Below are 17,663 nucleotides of genomic sequence, written 5' to 3'. Positions count from 1 at the left end.
TTCTTAGTAGCATGACAATGTGACATTGGACAATTCACTTTATTGCCTTTAATTTCAATTTCCATATATGTAAATGGGGGATTGGATCACATGACCTCTAAGGTCCCTTCTAGCTCCAAATTCTACAGTCCTACTTGGGACTACTCTGTCTTCACCAGACTGTATTTGAAGCTCTGTTTCTAGGGGAAGGGATGGCTCTGCGTTCTTTAAAAATGAATCAAACAAACAAACAAAAAAAGACAGGAGCTTTTGATACAAGCAAAACAAATATTTTACTAATACCGGAGAATGTTTCCAAGCAAAAAAATGAAAGTAAAATATAAATCTGAGTATATTTGCCATCAGTAGATACCAACCTTTTAAGTACTTCTAAGTACAAGAGCAGAAATAATGTTTGGGGTCAAAATGGAAAGTATTACACTCTCATTCAAAATTATGGATATTGCCTTACCAGAGGATCGCTGGATCTCAAGTTTATAAAATGAGTCAAGCGTGAAAAACAGTTCTTCAACAAAGGATCTCAACCTTGGAAGAGAGCTCGGCATCACTCATTGTCTCATGGACAATTGTGAGACAAATCTGCAGAATAATAAGTCTCTTCTTCAGGGATATGTGATAAATATATTCCATTCAAACTACCAGTCTAACCACTGAATGCTTTTTAATATAAACAGGTTAAGACCTTTATCCTCCGTTTTTTGGGGGGGGAGAAGAGGGAGAGAAGCTGCTTTAGTGTTCAAGAATAAAAATCCATATATTTATGAAAAACATACGCTCATGAAACACATATAACTATTAACAAGGCAATGTTAATGACATAAACAATGAATAGATTTAGGCTCTAGATGTTGCAATCTCCTTAAATACATACATACATAAATATATATGTTTAATACATACACATACATACACACTTTTTTATTCAAATTCACAAGGTTTAAGGGAAAGAACATTCGGCCAGGCATAAAACCAGCTGGACTTTGGTCCAAGCTCTATTATTAATTAGATACGTGACCTTAGGCAACCTTCACCTCCCTGGGGCTCAGTTTCCTGTCTGTAAAACGAGGGGTCTAGGTAATTTCTCCTTCCAGTTCTATCATTCTGTGAATCTGTAAAAGGTTTCAAAATAAAACCTGAAGAAAAGATTTTTTTTTTTACTTTTTTTGTCAATATGCCTTTTGCCTCAAGTAGGTAATTAAGGGTCACCTTTTGGACAGGCCTGGAAAAGGCAAAGAATGGGTTTTGAAGGATTATTTTTGGTTTCAACAAGGAGAATGTAATCTCCTTGAGGGTAGATAATCTAATTTTTGTAGCCCCAACCCCTAGCAAAGTGACTTGCAGCACTTATTAAGTACTTAAGATTTCTTTAACTGACTTGAGTCAAATAACACTACGCACAAATCCCCAAGTTATGAAATGACCAAATACATAATTAAAAACCAAATCTTGAAGTATCATGTAAATTTGACTTCATTATAACTATGTACATTTCATGGACTAGAAGATGACTTAGTGATGAGGATGCAGAGAAGTTGTACTAGATGATCTTTTAGGTCCCTTCCCACTCTCATATCCCATGTCCTGTATTTTATCAGAGCACTCCTTAAAGTTCCTTCCGAATATGAGATTCGGTGCGTTAGGGCAGAATCGGTATAAACTCACGCACCAGCCTTCAGTTAGTAAAGCCCTTGTTACAAAGCACTTTAATCCATCAGGCCATCCCACAAAAGGGACCAAGGAAAATGTGACAGAGAGGTTCTAATGATTTTAGTACCAATAATCTTGAGTAACGTTGTGACCTTTAGGACAGGTTTAATTCTTGCATGATTTTTCCCAAATTCACTTATTTTTATGTGTTTAAAGCTCATATTTAACTGTGAACCACATAATGGGAAGAAAAGAGACATATTCAAAAGTTATGGAACTCATACAGCTTGAGATGCTGTATGCATATCCAATGGAAATAATTATATTAACTTGATCCATTTTAATAAAAGCAGAAGTGATTACTCCTCCCAAATGTGTTTAATCTAAATAAGTTAGCATATTTATTTGCATAATTTCCCCCCTTCAATTGGCATTTTACTCCTAAAAGGAGAATATTATTTAATGTAAACTGCCCATAGTTAACTGGCTTGGGTAAAAGAACTCCTAAGCTACTGCAAGTCCTGAGAGCAATATCCTCTGTTTCTCCCCCAACCCAAAGGGTCTGAAGACTTGATAAGAGCAGCTGAAAATGTGTGAAGAAACTCTTTAAAAGGGTTTCTCTTACATAGAGAAGACAAACACCATGAGGGAGGGGTTATATTTCAGTAGGATGCAAAATCTATTATACTAAATTCTGATACTTTTGTTTAAAAAACTGACATGGGGTAACAATATAATGTGAACATTCACTCTTTATCTCTAAAAGAGCTCTAAAGTATTTTCTTGCAAATATAATTTTGCTTTTTCATTATGATAAAGCCTGACTTTTAAAGTAGTAACTTTGTAAGAGAGTAATCTCTAATTTTGATTACACACAAGACAAGCAGGTTTCAATTCACCCAATATTTATTAAGTTCTTACTATGAGAAGAGCATAGTGATGAAGGTAATGCATTTTTGAATATGGCAAAATCATATGGATCATAGACTTAAAGGTGAAAGAGACATAAGAAGTCAATGAGTCTACCTCTCCCATTTTAGAGATGAGGTAAATGAGGTACTGAAAGGCTGTGACTTACCCAGGATCACATTATCTTGGGATAGGATTTGAACCCAAGTCTTCTTGACTTTTAAGTCTAGCAGTATGCACTGTAGGTCATGAACCTACATGGGGTCATAACCCACAATTGAAGAAGCCCTGAAGGGGTTACGCGTGGAAAAATTTTAAGAAGTCCTTCACTAGACCAAGCTGCCCCTCAAAGCAAGAGCCAACAGCACTCAGTATTACCAGGCAGGTTCCCATCCAAGCACTAACCAGGCCTGACCCTGCTCAGCTTCTGAGATCCGATAAGATTACATACATTCAGAATGGGATGCCCTGAGTCCACAAACCTAGGGGAGGGTGAAAGACAAACAAAGCCTCATGAAGGCTCAATTCAAGAGCTAGCTCGTGGGCAACACCTAACATGAACAGCCCCCACCTGCAAGTGCCCTCCACTTGGAAAAAGACTTTGCATATATTTGGTATTTTCTTCAAAGGCTCATAAAATTACAGCTGAAAGAGATCTTAGAGGTTACCTACCCAATCTGCTTTTTTATACTTGAGGAATCTGAAACCTAAAGAAGTTAGATGACTTGCCCCGAAACATATAGGGAATATCTGAGGTAGGATTTGGACCCAAGTCCTCTGACTCCACATTCAGCATATTTTCTGCTATACCACACTGCCTCCTTGAACATGGGTGCTTGCTGTTTCTCCTCTGACAGAATATAGGCTCCTTGAAGGCAGGGACTGTTTCATTTTCGTTTTTGTATCCAAAATACCTAATGCATAGTACAAACTTAATAAATTAATAAATATAAGTACATTAGAAAGTTACCAAACAAAGGGTTAGATTGGAAGGAAAGTATAGCAAGAAAAAGCTTCCTGAAGGAAGTGACACTGGCATCGAGTTTTACAGGATGGATGGGCACTGGAGTGGCAAAGGACCCAGGATGGACAAAGGCTTATAAGCCAGATGGCGTACTTGGGCTTGGGGAGGAGGGGGGATGAGGAAAAGGGCAGAAAGTAGCTTATTTGGTTATAGCATATAGTATGTGGAGGGGGAATAATGTGCAATAAGATGGAAAAGGTAGAAACAAAAGTTGAGGTCAAAACATTATAGTTTAAAAGGTCAAAAACAAAATAATCCAACTCTACAAATTAAATATTAATTTTAAGAGTTCTATGTAGTTTTATCACATTATAAATTACAGTGTGCCCCACCCCAACCTAATCTACAAGATTCAGCTTCTTCAGAAAACCTTGTGAGTCACTTAACTAAGAGGGTTCCTTACAACAATATCAGAATGCTAGTTGTGCAACTACTATTCTTATTTTACAGATGGGTGACCTGGCTTGAGCAGCCAAAGTACTTGACCAGAGCCCCAGAGTAAATGCCAGAGCTGGAACTGGAACGCAGGGGCAACTGGGGCCCTGTGATCTTTTTTTGCATCCCAAACTCTGGTTGGTTTTCAAGGGCTGTGAAAGAAATTTATCCCAAGCATCAAAGGAGGATCTTGGTACAGGTGACATACCACAATTTTGGGATGTTAACAAGTAGGTAAAATGAGGAACAGCAAAGTTCCAGGGGTGGGGAACTTGAGGCCTCCAGGCCACATATGACCTTCTAGGTCCTTGGATGCAGTCTTTTGACTGAGTTCAAGTTTTACAGAACAAACCCTTTTGTTAAGGGGATTTATTCTGTGACATTTAGATTCAATCAAGGGCTGCACTTGAGGACCTAGAGGGCCACATGTGGCCTTGAGGCCGCAGGTTCCCCACCCCTATAGACCCAAGTAGTCAAGTAGTCCTCACTGGTACGAGGTACTAAAGCCTTAACTCCTGTGAGTCAAAGAGCTTAGCCTAGGAAAAAGGCATCCCTCCTATTAATCCAGTGGTAACTTATGTTTACTGAATAAAAGACACTAGTGTTGTCATTGCTATCATCCTCACAGGTTAGGGAGGGTTGGCACACAGTGTATGGGGACAGCCTGAATTTTTAAAAAGTCTTAATCAGAGAAGACTTAAGGGGAATGTGATTTAAATTTTCAAGTATCTGAAGGGCTGTAATGGGGGAAAGGGGTCAGCCTTGTGGCTTAGACCTAGAGAAAAAAAACAAAACAAAACAAAAAAAAAACTAAGAACAATGAAGGCAAGAGGAGTTACAGGGAGGTAGATCTGAGGTTGATTTAAGGAAGAATTTGCTAACAAAGAGAATCATCCCCAAGCAGAACAGACTATCTTGGGAAATAGTTTCTCAACACACAAAGTCTTCAAGCAGAAGCTAGATACCCATTTAAAGAATCATAGACTGTTAATTTTACAGTTGAAGAAATGGGGTCCCATGCAGATTAGGTGATTTGTTTTCATGGATATTTTGGGAAGGCAGGCCTGTCTGGCTCTGAAATCTCTTCAAACTCAGTTTCAGGGATTTGTCATAATACTGCAATCCTATATTCTAATGATATGGGTCTCCAACTCAATGTTTTAGGGTCTCTGTCTGTGAAGCATCTTGTAATTCCAAAGGTTTATGTCTTTTTGGAACTTACACAGCAGAAAACCTCCTGGAGGTAAGATTCCCAAAGGTACAGCCACATATTTGCTAGGAACACACTGTTTATTAACTTCAATGACATAGCTACCATGGTATTAAAGCACACCCAATTAGCCAAGCCTACAGGAATATTTGTACTCTTAAATCTTCGGCTTTTGGAAAGGGTTAATAAAGCTTATTATTAGCATATAATTTACAGTCCTTTCTCCCAGGAAAGGAATAATGCACAGTAAATGCCACATTCATTTTAATAATACATGTTACAGTCTGTGCCCAACATCTGTACAAAGGTAGAGGAGACAGATTTTTTTGACACGTCCCACTCTGCCATCTAAACACAGGCGTTTTGTTTCTTAAGTGACGGAAGGTTTAATCAAGAAAGCAGGCAATTCATCAATCGAAACAAGGCTGCTTGCGTGCGCCTGACAGCGCACACATGGTTGTATACAGAGCAAACCTGGCCACCTGTCAACAGCACCTTTTCCATCAGGATATACAAATATACAGTGCAATCAATTCCCCATCTATTCCCATTCATTTCTTGGTTTTCTTGTTATATTTTTCCTTTACCCTCGATTCTGTTGTCAGTGTGGGCAAGAATAGATGGATAGACAAGGAAAGCAGTAGCTGTTTATACACAACGATAAAAAATTTATATACCTTTAAAATGACTTATTTTTCCCTCTGTTTGAGCACCATTATTATAAATAATTTTTCACTTCATTCAGGAGTTTCCCCATGTATGCTATTATCTGTAGCTGTACCAAATGGATCTCTTCTTCTCCTTCAACCCCCTCCTCCCCCCCACCGCCACGTCCCCCACCTCTGGTTCTGGGTGCTTTTGATAAACCTTGGCAGGTTGCAAAGGGATATGGAGGTCTGAAACAGAGGTTGCATAAACTCACAACAACATCTCCATTAAGATGAAGGCTGTGGAGGAGAGCTGCAAATGCAGGAAGCAGGAGAAAACATTCTTCGTGGCTCTGAATCTGAGCAAAAAAAGCTCTTTGGTTAATTTCAGGACTACACAGACCAAGTTCCTGACAAAACCTTGCAGAACTGGTCCAACCATAACTGAACACAGTAAGCATCCAATAAATGTTTGCTGAATGAATGAATCAATGAATGCAGTGAACAAATAAAGGGAAAAACAAGGAAAGAGAAATTCCCTAAATGTAGATGCACAAGAAACTAACTGCAGAGTGATGCAGTCTCTCTCAAATATGAATGTACTGGCTCATTATATAACTTTCAGATAAAAGTGTGTCATTTCTCTAACAGTCTAATGTTACAGTCTCTCTTTCTTTTAGGATACTGAAAATGCTTTACAATCATTATATTATCTAGTTTATTTTAAATTTTCTAGGTGAGGTTTTTTCTTAATTAAAAGATGGAAATAACGTAATCATTACAAACAGTAGGAAAATATGTTTCTAATTATTGTGCAGAAGAATTTTCAAATTATTACTTTTTGTGTAAAATATAAAGGCTTTTTTAAACAAGAATATGAAGAGAGACAGAGAGGCAGAAATGATCCAACTGGATGAAATATATAAATCATGAATTTCATAATACTGATAATTAAATGTCCATCTTCCATTTAAATGAGGACTAGATTAAAACTGCATGGAGAAAGCTGATATTCAGAAATCATTAATTATTTTTAATTGCTTTGTGCTTTCTTAGTTCGATGTCAGAGTTACATGGCTCAGGCAGGATTATGAAATACCGATAAAATCCTATTTCTTACTGCTCTCAAAGAAGAGACCTAAGCCAAACCAATGAAGTGATAGTTCTCCACTTGTTCTGAAGCACGCCCCGACTCTGCCATATACCTTAAAATGGAGTCTTCTAATTTGAGGACAACTCTGGGGGGCGACAGTGTGGCTACAGTCATAATTTGTAAGAAGATTTTTAAAAAAAATTTAAAAGGAGGGTGTAGCAGACAGCAGAAGATAACACACACACATATTTAATAGAGAAGTCTGTCAAGGAAAACTCATCACATTCTGGGAGTTTGGTACCAGACTATGCTTTATTACATTTTTATACTGTGACTACTTAGAACCTAAGTGGTGTTTATTAATAAAGCAGCTTCACAGCATAGCTAGGTTTTCTAGCTGTCATAAATCTTAGTGATCACAGGCTAATAGGATCACAGACTTAGAACTGTTAGCCTAGGCATGAGGCAGCTAGGTGGTACAATGAGTGGGTAGAATGCTGGGACTTACAGTCAGGAAGACCTGAATTCAAATCCTGCCTCAGACACATCCTTACCTGTGTGACCCTAGGTAAGTCATTTTAGCTCTTTCAGATCAGTATCTTCAAATATATAAAACTGAGATGATAATAGCACCTAACAAACAGGGAACTTGTGAGTATCGAATGAGAATATACATATACATACATGTGTGCATATATGTATATAGCTTTGCAAACCTTAAAGCACTATGTAAATGCTAGCTATTTTATTATTCATTCTAATTCCTTCATTTTATATATGAGGAAACTGAGGCCCAGAGTTAGGAAATGATTTGGTCAAGGTCATATCAGTAGTAAGGAGCTGAGCTGGGGATGTTGTATAGAAAGAGCACTGCACTTGGAGTCACAGGACCTGGATTCTAATCCTGGCTCTGCAAGTTATTACCTGTGTGATCTTGGGGACATCACTTCACCTCTCAAGTCCTCAGAGATTCCTGGTCTTTAAAATGAGGGAGGTTGGACTAGATAATCACCAGCCCCAGATCTATGATGCTATGTTTCAATACCAAGTACTTAAACTCAAAATCCAGTGTTCTTTTCACCATATCATACTGGAGGAGAATGGAAAGGAGAGAAGAACGAGGAAGGGCAGAGGTATATTTCAGCAGAAGCTTCTATTCTTGACTGTTTCCCTTTTACTCCTTGGTAAAGTTCCATATAGAGAGGAAAGGCAGCATTGCATGGGGGAGCAGATAGAGAGCCCACCTCGGAGTCCGGAAGATATGGGTTCAAATCCTTCCTTGGCACATACTGGCTTTGTGACCCTGGGTAAGCCACTTAATTTTTCACTACTCTGGCAACTCTCTAAGACTATGATGATTTTTTTAAGTGTTTTGTTAATGTCTTTCACTTTTACATTGCACTTATTTCAGAACATCCCTTTCCCCCACTAAGTTTTCTCTTGAAACAATTTTTTTTGAAGTTCAGCAAAATCAACCAACACACTGGCCATGTAAGACAGTGTACACAGCATTCACATCCATAGTCTCCCACCTCTTCAGTAAAAAGAGGGAGCTACATTTTCTTATCTCCTGTTCAGGGCCACAATTGATCATTAAAATAATGCAGGATTCAGTTTTGCTTTACTGTTCTTTACATTTGCATTCCTGAAGTTATTATGTACTGTGTTCTCCTGGTTCTGCTTACTTCCCTTTGTATCAGTTCATAAAAGTATTTCCATTTTCTCTGAATTTTTCATGTCTAATTTCTTACATATAATATTCCATTATATTTACACGCCACAATTTGTTTAGCCATTCCCAAAGTGAGGGGCACCAACTTTGTTTTGAGTTCTTTTCTACCATATCAATGCTGCTATGAATATTTTGGTATTTAGGGTACCTTCTTTATGTCTTTATTGCCTTGGAGTGTATGCCTAGCAGTGGAGGGACATTTTAATTACTTATTTTGCTTGATTCCAAATTGTTTTCCAGAATGATGTGATTAATTCACAGATCTACCAAGAGAGTGGAAACATGCCGTTTCCTTGTAGCCCCTCCAACATCGACAATTTCCACGTGTCATCTTTGTCAGTTTGCTGGATGTAAGGTGAAAACTCAGAGTTGCTTTAATTTGCATTTCTCTCATCAGTGACTTGGAGCACTCTTTCATATTGTTAATAGACTATAATTCTTCTTTTGAGAAATATTTGTTCACACCCTTTGACCACTTATCTGTTAGGGAATGGCTTTTGTTCTGACTGTAAGTCACAGAATATCTGTCCATCTTTATTGGTGGGGAGAGTCCCTTCCTCAGGAGCACACTCTGACAATGAAATTATAGATATAAGACAACCACCCGTATAGAGGCAGGAGAGCAGAGAAGAATTTAACCTTTACCCAACTGGCATCAAAGTGCCTAATGTGAGTCCTGCCTCTGGCCCCTGCTAGCAGTATGATCATTGGCAAGACCCTTTAACTTTCATCTATCAGATCTCTCATCTACAAAATGGGGTTCATCACATCTGTACTACCTATCTTAAGGGGTCATCGGGAAGAAAGCACTTTATAAACCTTTAAGTTTGATAGAAATATGACCTTCTATTAACAAAATAAGAAAATAACATTAATAATAGCAAATCACAACAAAACTGGAAACATCTCACTAGTTACAGGCAAGAACTTCCTAGCACTTTTAATCAATGATACCCTCAGTTTCAAGTCAATCACAATGACAACCAGTGAAGGTCAATCATAAAAAAATCATTCCTAAACCCATATTTAATGAAATAAAAGATGAAATTGAGTAACTAGAAAGAAAAGTTGAAGACCTTGGGGTCATTGAAAATCTTCACTTAATGCAAATTCCAGAAATTATCCCCAATAAGGAAACATGATTAAAAAAGTGCCAATATCTCAAATATCTTGAAAAGCAGACAGTCATAGCTAGAGTGGAATTTCAAAAAGCCATTTTGAATTTGATGGCACAAATCCAACTAGCTGACCAATTATACCAAATCACAATAATTCCCAAAAGCTGGCATCTGCTATAACCATCATGAACTAAAACACTCTCCCAAAATATTTAACAGAAAGTAAGAAAAACATTTCAGGACCTTCACACGGCAGTATATGTGATAGTTAGTGCTATGATAAAAACCATAGGAGGAAGGTTGAAACTCACAAGAAATACCCCTAATAAGAGATGGCAAACTCCACCATGGAAGACATAACTTGGAAGAGTTATTAAGGATCTGCACAAAAGTCTCAGAAGATTAAATCAATATCCAGCTAGCATAGGCAACAGAAACCTTAAAGGTCATTATTGCCCCATTAAAAGCCAACGAAGAAATTTGTGGAAAGAAATCTGGAAAACAACAAACACGTCAGGAATTCTAAATATCCTTAACTGAGTAAAAGCAAAAATTGAAAGATTAAGTCCAAATAAGGAGTCCAAAGCAGGGTAAAGAACAGAATAAACAATTCAACATGAGTCATATACTTGATTGAAGTTGCTGAGTGATGTCCCCTAAAAAGGAGGTTGTGAAAAATTTCTAGTCACCTATATGGTCACAACAAGTCCAAAAAAAGTGAAAATGCAAACTGGATCAACTAAAAAACAAAAAATGATTGCACTTTTAGTATAACGAATTACTGAACATGTATAGTATATCAAAGGAGATGATTAAACTTTTAGCCTCTCTGCAAGATGGGAAAGAGTGGGGCTAAGTAAGATCCATAATTATTGACTTAACTACTTCCATGTAGATTATGAATTATGAATTTAGCAGTTTCTTGACACAAGCTAATTCAAACTTTCTTGACAGAAGTCATGACATACCTATTACCACAAAGGAACACCAGCAACTCTTCAAAATATAGCCCAGGTACGTGTTTATGTATGCGATACAAAGCATTCATGACTTGTACTACTCAAAGAAAATATATAACCACTTGAATGAAACAGTATATTGGCTGAGGAGCAAAAAATATGTCAGCATATCTCAGGATATTAAAAAACAATTCATTCATTCATTCATTCATTCATTCATTCATTCATTCATTCATTTATTTTTGGTGAGGCAATTGGAGTTAAGTGACTTGCCCAGAGTCACACAGCTAGTGAATGTTATGTGTCTGTGGCTGGATTTGAACTCAGGTCCTCCTAACTCCAAAGCCAGTGCTCTACCCACTGTGACACTTAGCTGCCCCTAAAAAACAATTTACTGTCAATTTGGTAACTACTGATCAAGATGCCTGAAAGTGCCATAACTTTGATGCTGTCTTCGTTGATTATTGCAAAACCTTTGACTCAGTTAAGCACTCATGGCTTATCCATGTATTGAATATATTAAAAATAGACATAAGCATAGTGAGAAAGCTAGAGTATTTGATGTACTCGTGAAAAACTGCTCTCTATTTTAAAAATGCCATCAATACAATACTTATAATACCTGATATAAAATGTGACATTTTCCAGGAAGACAACGTAAACCCATTATGATTATGCCTGGCTTTAAATCCATGATCATCTTTCCTAAACAGAACTTTGGACAACATACAAATTAAAGAGGGAACTGAACCAAAACATCCTATCAATCACTTGTTGTATATCAATTGCATCAAGCTATTATTATTCTACCAAAAACATTTTAAGTAGCTCCTTTATCCAATAATATCAAAATATTGTCTGGATTTGACAAGTATAAAAATTTTAACATAAATCAAGGAAAGATAAAGATTGAAGGCTTCGAGTTTGAATTCAAAAGTTAAATTGAACCAATGGATGAAAATAAGACCTACAAATATTTCTGTAGGCAAGACACATTGAGCATAAAGATATCAAACAGAAAGCTATGACTGAATGTATTATGAGACTTGCTGGCATCCTGAAATCAAAATCAATGGCCAGAATTATCTATCAGAAGCTTGCTATCTTTCTTGGACTGATAGATGACAAGTCTCCAAACTACAAATGAAGACCTCAAAATATATTGGAGACATTAACTAATAAGCTATACTGAAAGTAGAACACTATCATAGAAAAAAATTATTGTCCACAATTGCCTGGACATAACACTGACCCATAAAAACTTAATGACCTTACTTTAATAGATGTCACCACACCAAATACTCATAACATCCAACCTACATGCAACAAAATATTTTCAACATAGAGAGACCTAACGGGAAGAAATTAAAATCATGTGAAAATAGAATGAGGAACATATCATCCCTGTTGTCCTTTGCACTTCTGGAGTTGTACTGATGACACTTTGAGTGAGCATACAGAAAGTAAACATATCCTAATACCTTTATTTAATTACAAAAAGAAGTTATCTCATCCATTTGTGCAAGACTATTTGAATATTAAATATGAAAGAATAATAGGATAGGGACTTGTCTTAAGACTTTTTATTTAAATTCCATGAACAAGATGAAAAGAAGGAAAATATAACAACATTATTTAAGTAATTGGCCATGGTACAAAGATTACATATTAAGAGTTCAAACAAAAGTTTTCCTTTTGAGCATGAAGTTCAAGTACTTTTTTTTTTAAATAGATGGCATGTAACTATCTACATCAAGCCCCACAAAGTTGTGAAATCCCAAATGAAATCAGGATAAAAACAATCTACACTGGAAAAACATATTTGAAAGATGCATACTGCCTAGATTATAATATGTAGCTGATGGATATTGTCAGGTCAGTCGGTCTGTCCGCTGGCTTGTTTATCTGACAGGTGCTGGAGATGAACAATGAACTGAGCCCAGAACTGAGCCTGTGAAAGACTGGGCTGGAATTTTTTTGGGACTGTGAGCGGTACTTTCAAAGATTGTTCCCTTCTTTTGAGGTCCATTCATATCCCACATCTTTCATGATGTCTTCCCCTTAGATTCAAAGGAACTCTCCCCTCCATAAATTTTTTTCTAAACATTTTGTTCAGCCTTTTCTGCACTTATAATACTCACCCTTGAATGAATGAAAAAGTATTTATTAGGCTTACTTTGAGGCAAGTATTGTGCTAAGTGTTACAAATACAAACAGAAAAAATGGGACAGTGCTTGCTCTCAAGGAGCTCCCATTCTAACTAGGAGAAAAGGTTCATCTGATAGGTGGATGGAAAGGCCCAGGAGTGCTAAATGTTCATTGGTAGGTCAGATGGCAATGCCTAAAGTATGGATGGCATAGAAGCAAGTAGATAGTAAGGCCTGGTGGCCCCATTTCAATGGAAAAAACAAAGTTGGTGATTTCCATCTCATTCAAGGTATGTAAGCAGTCAAACAGCCCAGATGGGTTACGTGCAGCCTAGCACCAGTAGAGGAAGCAAAGGCATAAGAGCGCCCCTAGATGTGGAGGGTTTACCTACCTACCTATCTTAGATAGGGTCTTGGAGTCATGGAACCAGGGAAAGGGGCAATGGGAGAAGGGCATCCCTGGTGGTAGGTCTTACCTCACAGTTATTTGTGCACTTGTCTTTCTCCATCAGAATGAAGGATCTTTGAATGAAGATCTTTGTAACCCCTAACACCCAACACAAAACTTTGCACAAAATGGCTCTTAACAAGGTGTTTACTGTTGATCCCAAGTGGCTCTCTATGATAACATCCCAATTCCTAAAGAATATTCTCCAAGTAATGCCATACAGCTGCAAATCAGGAAACACCAAGAAATCAGAAACACCAAAAATGGCAAGTGATTTAAAGGGCAATGGAAATCTGAATGGTGGATGTAAGTAGGTTGCAGCCTATTACCAACAATAACATGTCTGTGAAGAGTGTCATAAAAGACATTAATGAGGATATGTATGACCAGAGAAGTTAGGGCCAATATCTCTGAATTTTAAAGAACCAGAGGAAGGCCTCCATTTCACTGGGCAGATCTTCCTGAAGGATTTTTAGGAAAGACAATAGATAAGCATAAAAATACAGGAAGAGACAACATGGAAGGACTGATTTCTACCTAGTGGAGAAAGTTTGCAACTATCAATGAGATCACAGATGTGAGTAACTCAGCATAAATATTGCCCTAGGAATCACATAATTCAAAACCATTTCACCTTTTATATTCCCGACTAAATTGCTTTCAAAAAGTCTTATATAAATGAAGATTGAACTAGAGTACAGAGAGCAATGTAGTAGAAAGAGTAATGGATTTGTAGCCAGAAGTCTCAGGTTCAAATTCTGGCTCTCTTTCTTACTGCCTGTATCACCTTGGAGAAGTCACCCTCTCCAGGCTTTCAGTGTCCTCATCTGTATAATGAGGGGAATTGGGTCTCCAATGCCCTTTTCTGTTCTAAATTCTATGACCCTCTGGTCCAAAATTCTTCAGTAATGGTGCAGAACAAAGGGAGAGAGATCCAGCAACCACAAGGCAATTCCTCCGACAGCATGGAAAAGCAGCAGAAAGAACACTGGCCCTGGAGTCAAGAGACTGGGCTTCAGCTCTCAGCTGAATCACTGACTAGCTGAACAGCCTTAGGCAAGCTGCTTCATCTCTCTTGGTCTCAGTTTCCTCATCTATAAAATAAAGAAGTGGCATGGTTGCTTTTTTTAATCATCCCTTCCAGCTCTGAATTCTTTTTTTTTCCAGCTCTGGAATTCTATGAGTCCATGAATCTCTCATAAACCTTCCAAAAGTCAGTTCTCTGAAACAATAGGGTTCCGGGATCCATTCCCTTACCTTCCAAACTCTAGCAATGAAGCCACACGTAAAAAAAATGTGGAGAGGAATTAAGTGGAAACACCCTTACTAAATTCCCCGGAGAGTTAATTATTGAATATCTTACATTTAGGACCCTAAATTGGGATGACACATTCAGTGACAAATGTAATTCACACAATGAAGGAAAAAAATCACCTCCCTTTTGGCCAGAGATGTTTGCAGGCATGTTTTCTGAGCTCATTTCCAGTCTCTGGGCAAGTCATTTTTCCCCCACTGCTGAGCTCATGGACCTCACAGAGCCAGCGGGACCTGCAGGATGTCTCTGGCAGTAACGTAGCTAAGCAGTCCAAGCCCCCAATGGAGCAATTTGGTGACTATGGCAGCTGAGTAGGCCAGAGCTTCCTGCCGCCACAGGGCTGCTGCATGAACTACCACTGCTTGGTAGATAAAATCCAATTGATTGCCACTTACATAAACGTAACAGGAAGTTTCTAAATGGCTTCCACCGAGTCTTGAGGCTGTTACCTTTCCGTTTCTAAACTAACAGCTGGAATGAACACAAACAGCACCTCATCAGAGCCGCTAAGTGAAGCGGCAATGGTCCAAAGGTACACAGGAAAATTCCTGTCAATCTTGAGAATATTTCACATTATGAGTCCCTTTCTGCATAAATATTAAACAGCTGGAATAGCCATTAGAAAATATGTAAGTCCTGCATAGTGTAACACCAATGCAGCCAGAGGAAGATTTGTAAGCAAAAAAAAAAAGTGTCATGTGCTTTGATTAAGATTTACTTGTGTAAATTTTGAGCAACGATACTTTACTGGACTTTACAGACTTGTTTTGCGTTGCTCTGCCACTAAACATCTGGTAAAATATTCAGAATCTCTGTAAAATAGGTCATCTCTCCAAACTCGTTAGGCCTAGTGCTTGCAATGCTGAAAGAGCCCTGGCCCACAAGAAATCCTCCCAAGGGAAGCTTTTCAGAGGCAAACAGGTTTTCTCCACTCTTTGTGAGATTGGCTCTTGGTAGGGGGCAGTGGGGGAGAGTCCTTATTCTTTCTTCCCCTTCTAGGAGGAAGTGTCATGTGTGATCTGAACAGCAGGCTTTTGCTTATACTTCCAAATCTATTAGGAAATGAATATAACAAGAAAAACCAATACTGACAAGAATTAGGCCATTGCTATATTTCATCTGTTTAGTAACCTGAAGTTGCAATTTTTAGAAAAAGATCACCTTTTAAATAACAGATTCATTATACTACATGGATGAATGCCATGTTTTTGGGTTAGGAGTGTCACTCAGCATTAATGGAAAGCACTCATAAATAATAATAATAATAATAGCTCCCATTTATACAGCACTTTAAGATTTCCTTCATGAAAGTCCTACTCTGATGCCTCAGCATAGGGTGGAAGAGACTGTGGGCTCTCTCCTGTTGAATTCCTCTGCCTACCATCTAAAGCCCAATCCAAATGACCCCTCTGCTATGAAGGCTTCCCTGAGCCCCTGTCCATAAAGATCTTCCCCTTTAAACTTCACATGACACTTTGTTTCTCACATATCTAATGCAATTATAGGATGCTGTGTATAACATTTCATATTTCTATCTTACTGTCCTCAGTCGTCTCCCACCAACTTGGACTGAAAGCTCCATGAGGACAGGGACTATTACATCTTCTTATCTCCCTTAGAACAGTGCTCTCTACAGGAGAGGCACTTTTAAAAATGTTCACTGAATAACTAAATGAATGAATGAATGCCAGGAAGAGCATAAGCTCTAGCAAGTCATGCAACGCTAAAGGTGGTCCTAGAAACAGACTGTATTGTTTCTTGTCCTAGGACCAACCTTGCTGAGTGAGGAGAGGTTCATTATTAGAAGGTTGGTCATAAGAAAAACACAAAATGGCCTTCAGTCTTGGCCATCTCCCTCATGCTTTAGCAGAGAGAGGAACGTAATGATTGAAAAAGGGGCAGAGGATGAATCACACAGCACTTAGACCATGTATCAGCATTAATTTGACTACTGATGCCCAGGGTATGATCTCTGGATTGAAACACAGTCATATTGACATAAATGAAACCAGAAGACATGAAGCTACTGTTTGATGGAAAGGCAACTTTGAAGTCTACAAACCACTTTTTCCACAACAACACTGTGAGGGTGGAGGTGTAAGAATTATTATCCCCATCTGACATACAGAGTCTTACAGTCTTAGAGTGGGGAAGTGGCTTGGCCAGTGGTCCCAGCCAGAAAGTGTCAAAGCTGAGATCACAGCCATGTCTTTGGATCTGTATGTCTGGTGCTGTTTCTACTCCATTATACGTTTCACACTTCCTTGGATCTCTATGCAGCCTCCACCAAATGGATAGTGTAATGTAATCAGAGGTTATTTGTGGACCTCCTTTGAATGGCACAGACCCCTAACTCTGCCATGCATGGAATGAAATTCATTTCTACACCATGGTTAAATGAGTTTTTCCAATTTGATATTTTACATCCAGAACACTGGTGCTGACAACATTTTTGCCAAAGCCAAGCTGCATTTTCTCAGTTGGAAGGTTCTTAAGGAGCTCCTACAGCCCACAGAGAATCCCAGAATCTGTGAGGCTGGACGGGGCCATGGAAGCCATTTAATCCAACCTATTCCTAAAGCAGAAATCCTTTCTGCAAACTGTGGGCAATAGTCACCCAATCTTTGCCCGAGGACCTTCAATGATGGAGGACATACTACCTGCAGAGGCAGCTTACTTTCCTTCAAGAAAACTGTAATTGTTAGAACGTTTTCCTTAAATCGAACCCAACTATGTCCCCTGGTATATTCCACTGATTGCTCCTACATATGCCCTTGAGGACCAGTGGACAACACATTGGATTTGGAGTTGGACTAATCTTTGCAGTCTCTAAATCTTATAATTCTACACCTAATTAATTTTTTCAAGTAACAGCTTTTCAGATAACTGAAGAAAGTGATCTTCTCTCTCATTTTACAAAGGACACTGAGATCCCAAAGTCACACCATTAGTATGAAAAAGTACACCCTCTTCATATGT

General features: G+C 38.2%; 1 protein-coding gene across 5 annotated transcripts in view; it reads right to left on the bottom strand.

Annotated features, from left to right (window-relative positions):
- Positions 1 to 17,663, bottom strand: part of LOC114046893 (multivesicular body subunit 12B) — a 327,435-nt gene that overhangs the window by 125,132 nt on the left and 184,640 nt on the right. The gene's annotated exons all lie outside the window — the stretch shown is intronic.

The sequence above is a fragment of the Vombatus ursinus genome, unplaced genomic scaffold (assembly GCF_900497805.2).
Source record: "Vombatus ursinus unplaced genomic scaffold, bare-nosed wombat genome assembly UNPS02014786.1, whole genome shotgun sequence".
Classification (NCBI taxonomy): Eukaryota; Metazoa; Chordata; class Mammalia; order Diprotodontia; family Vombatidae; genus Vombatus; species Vombatus ursinus.
Note: the sequence above shows the minus strand (reverse complement) of the source record. Positions and strands in the feature narration are given on the sequence as shown.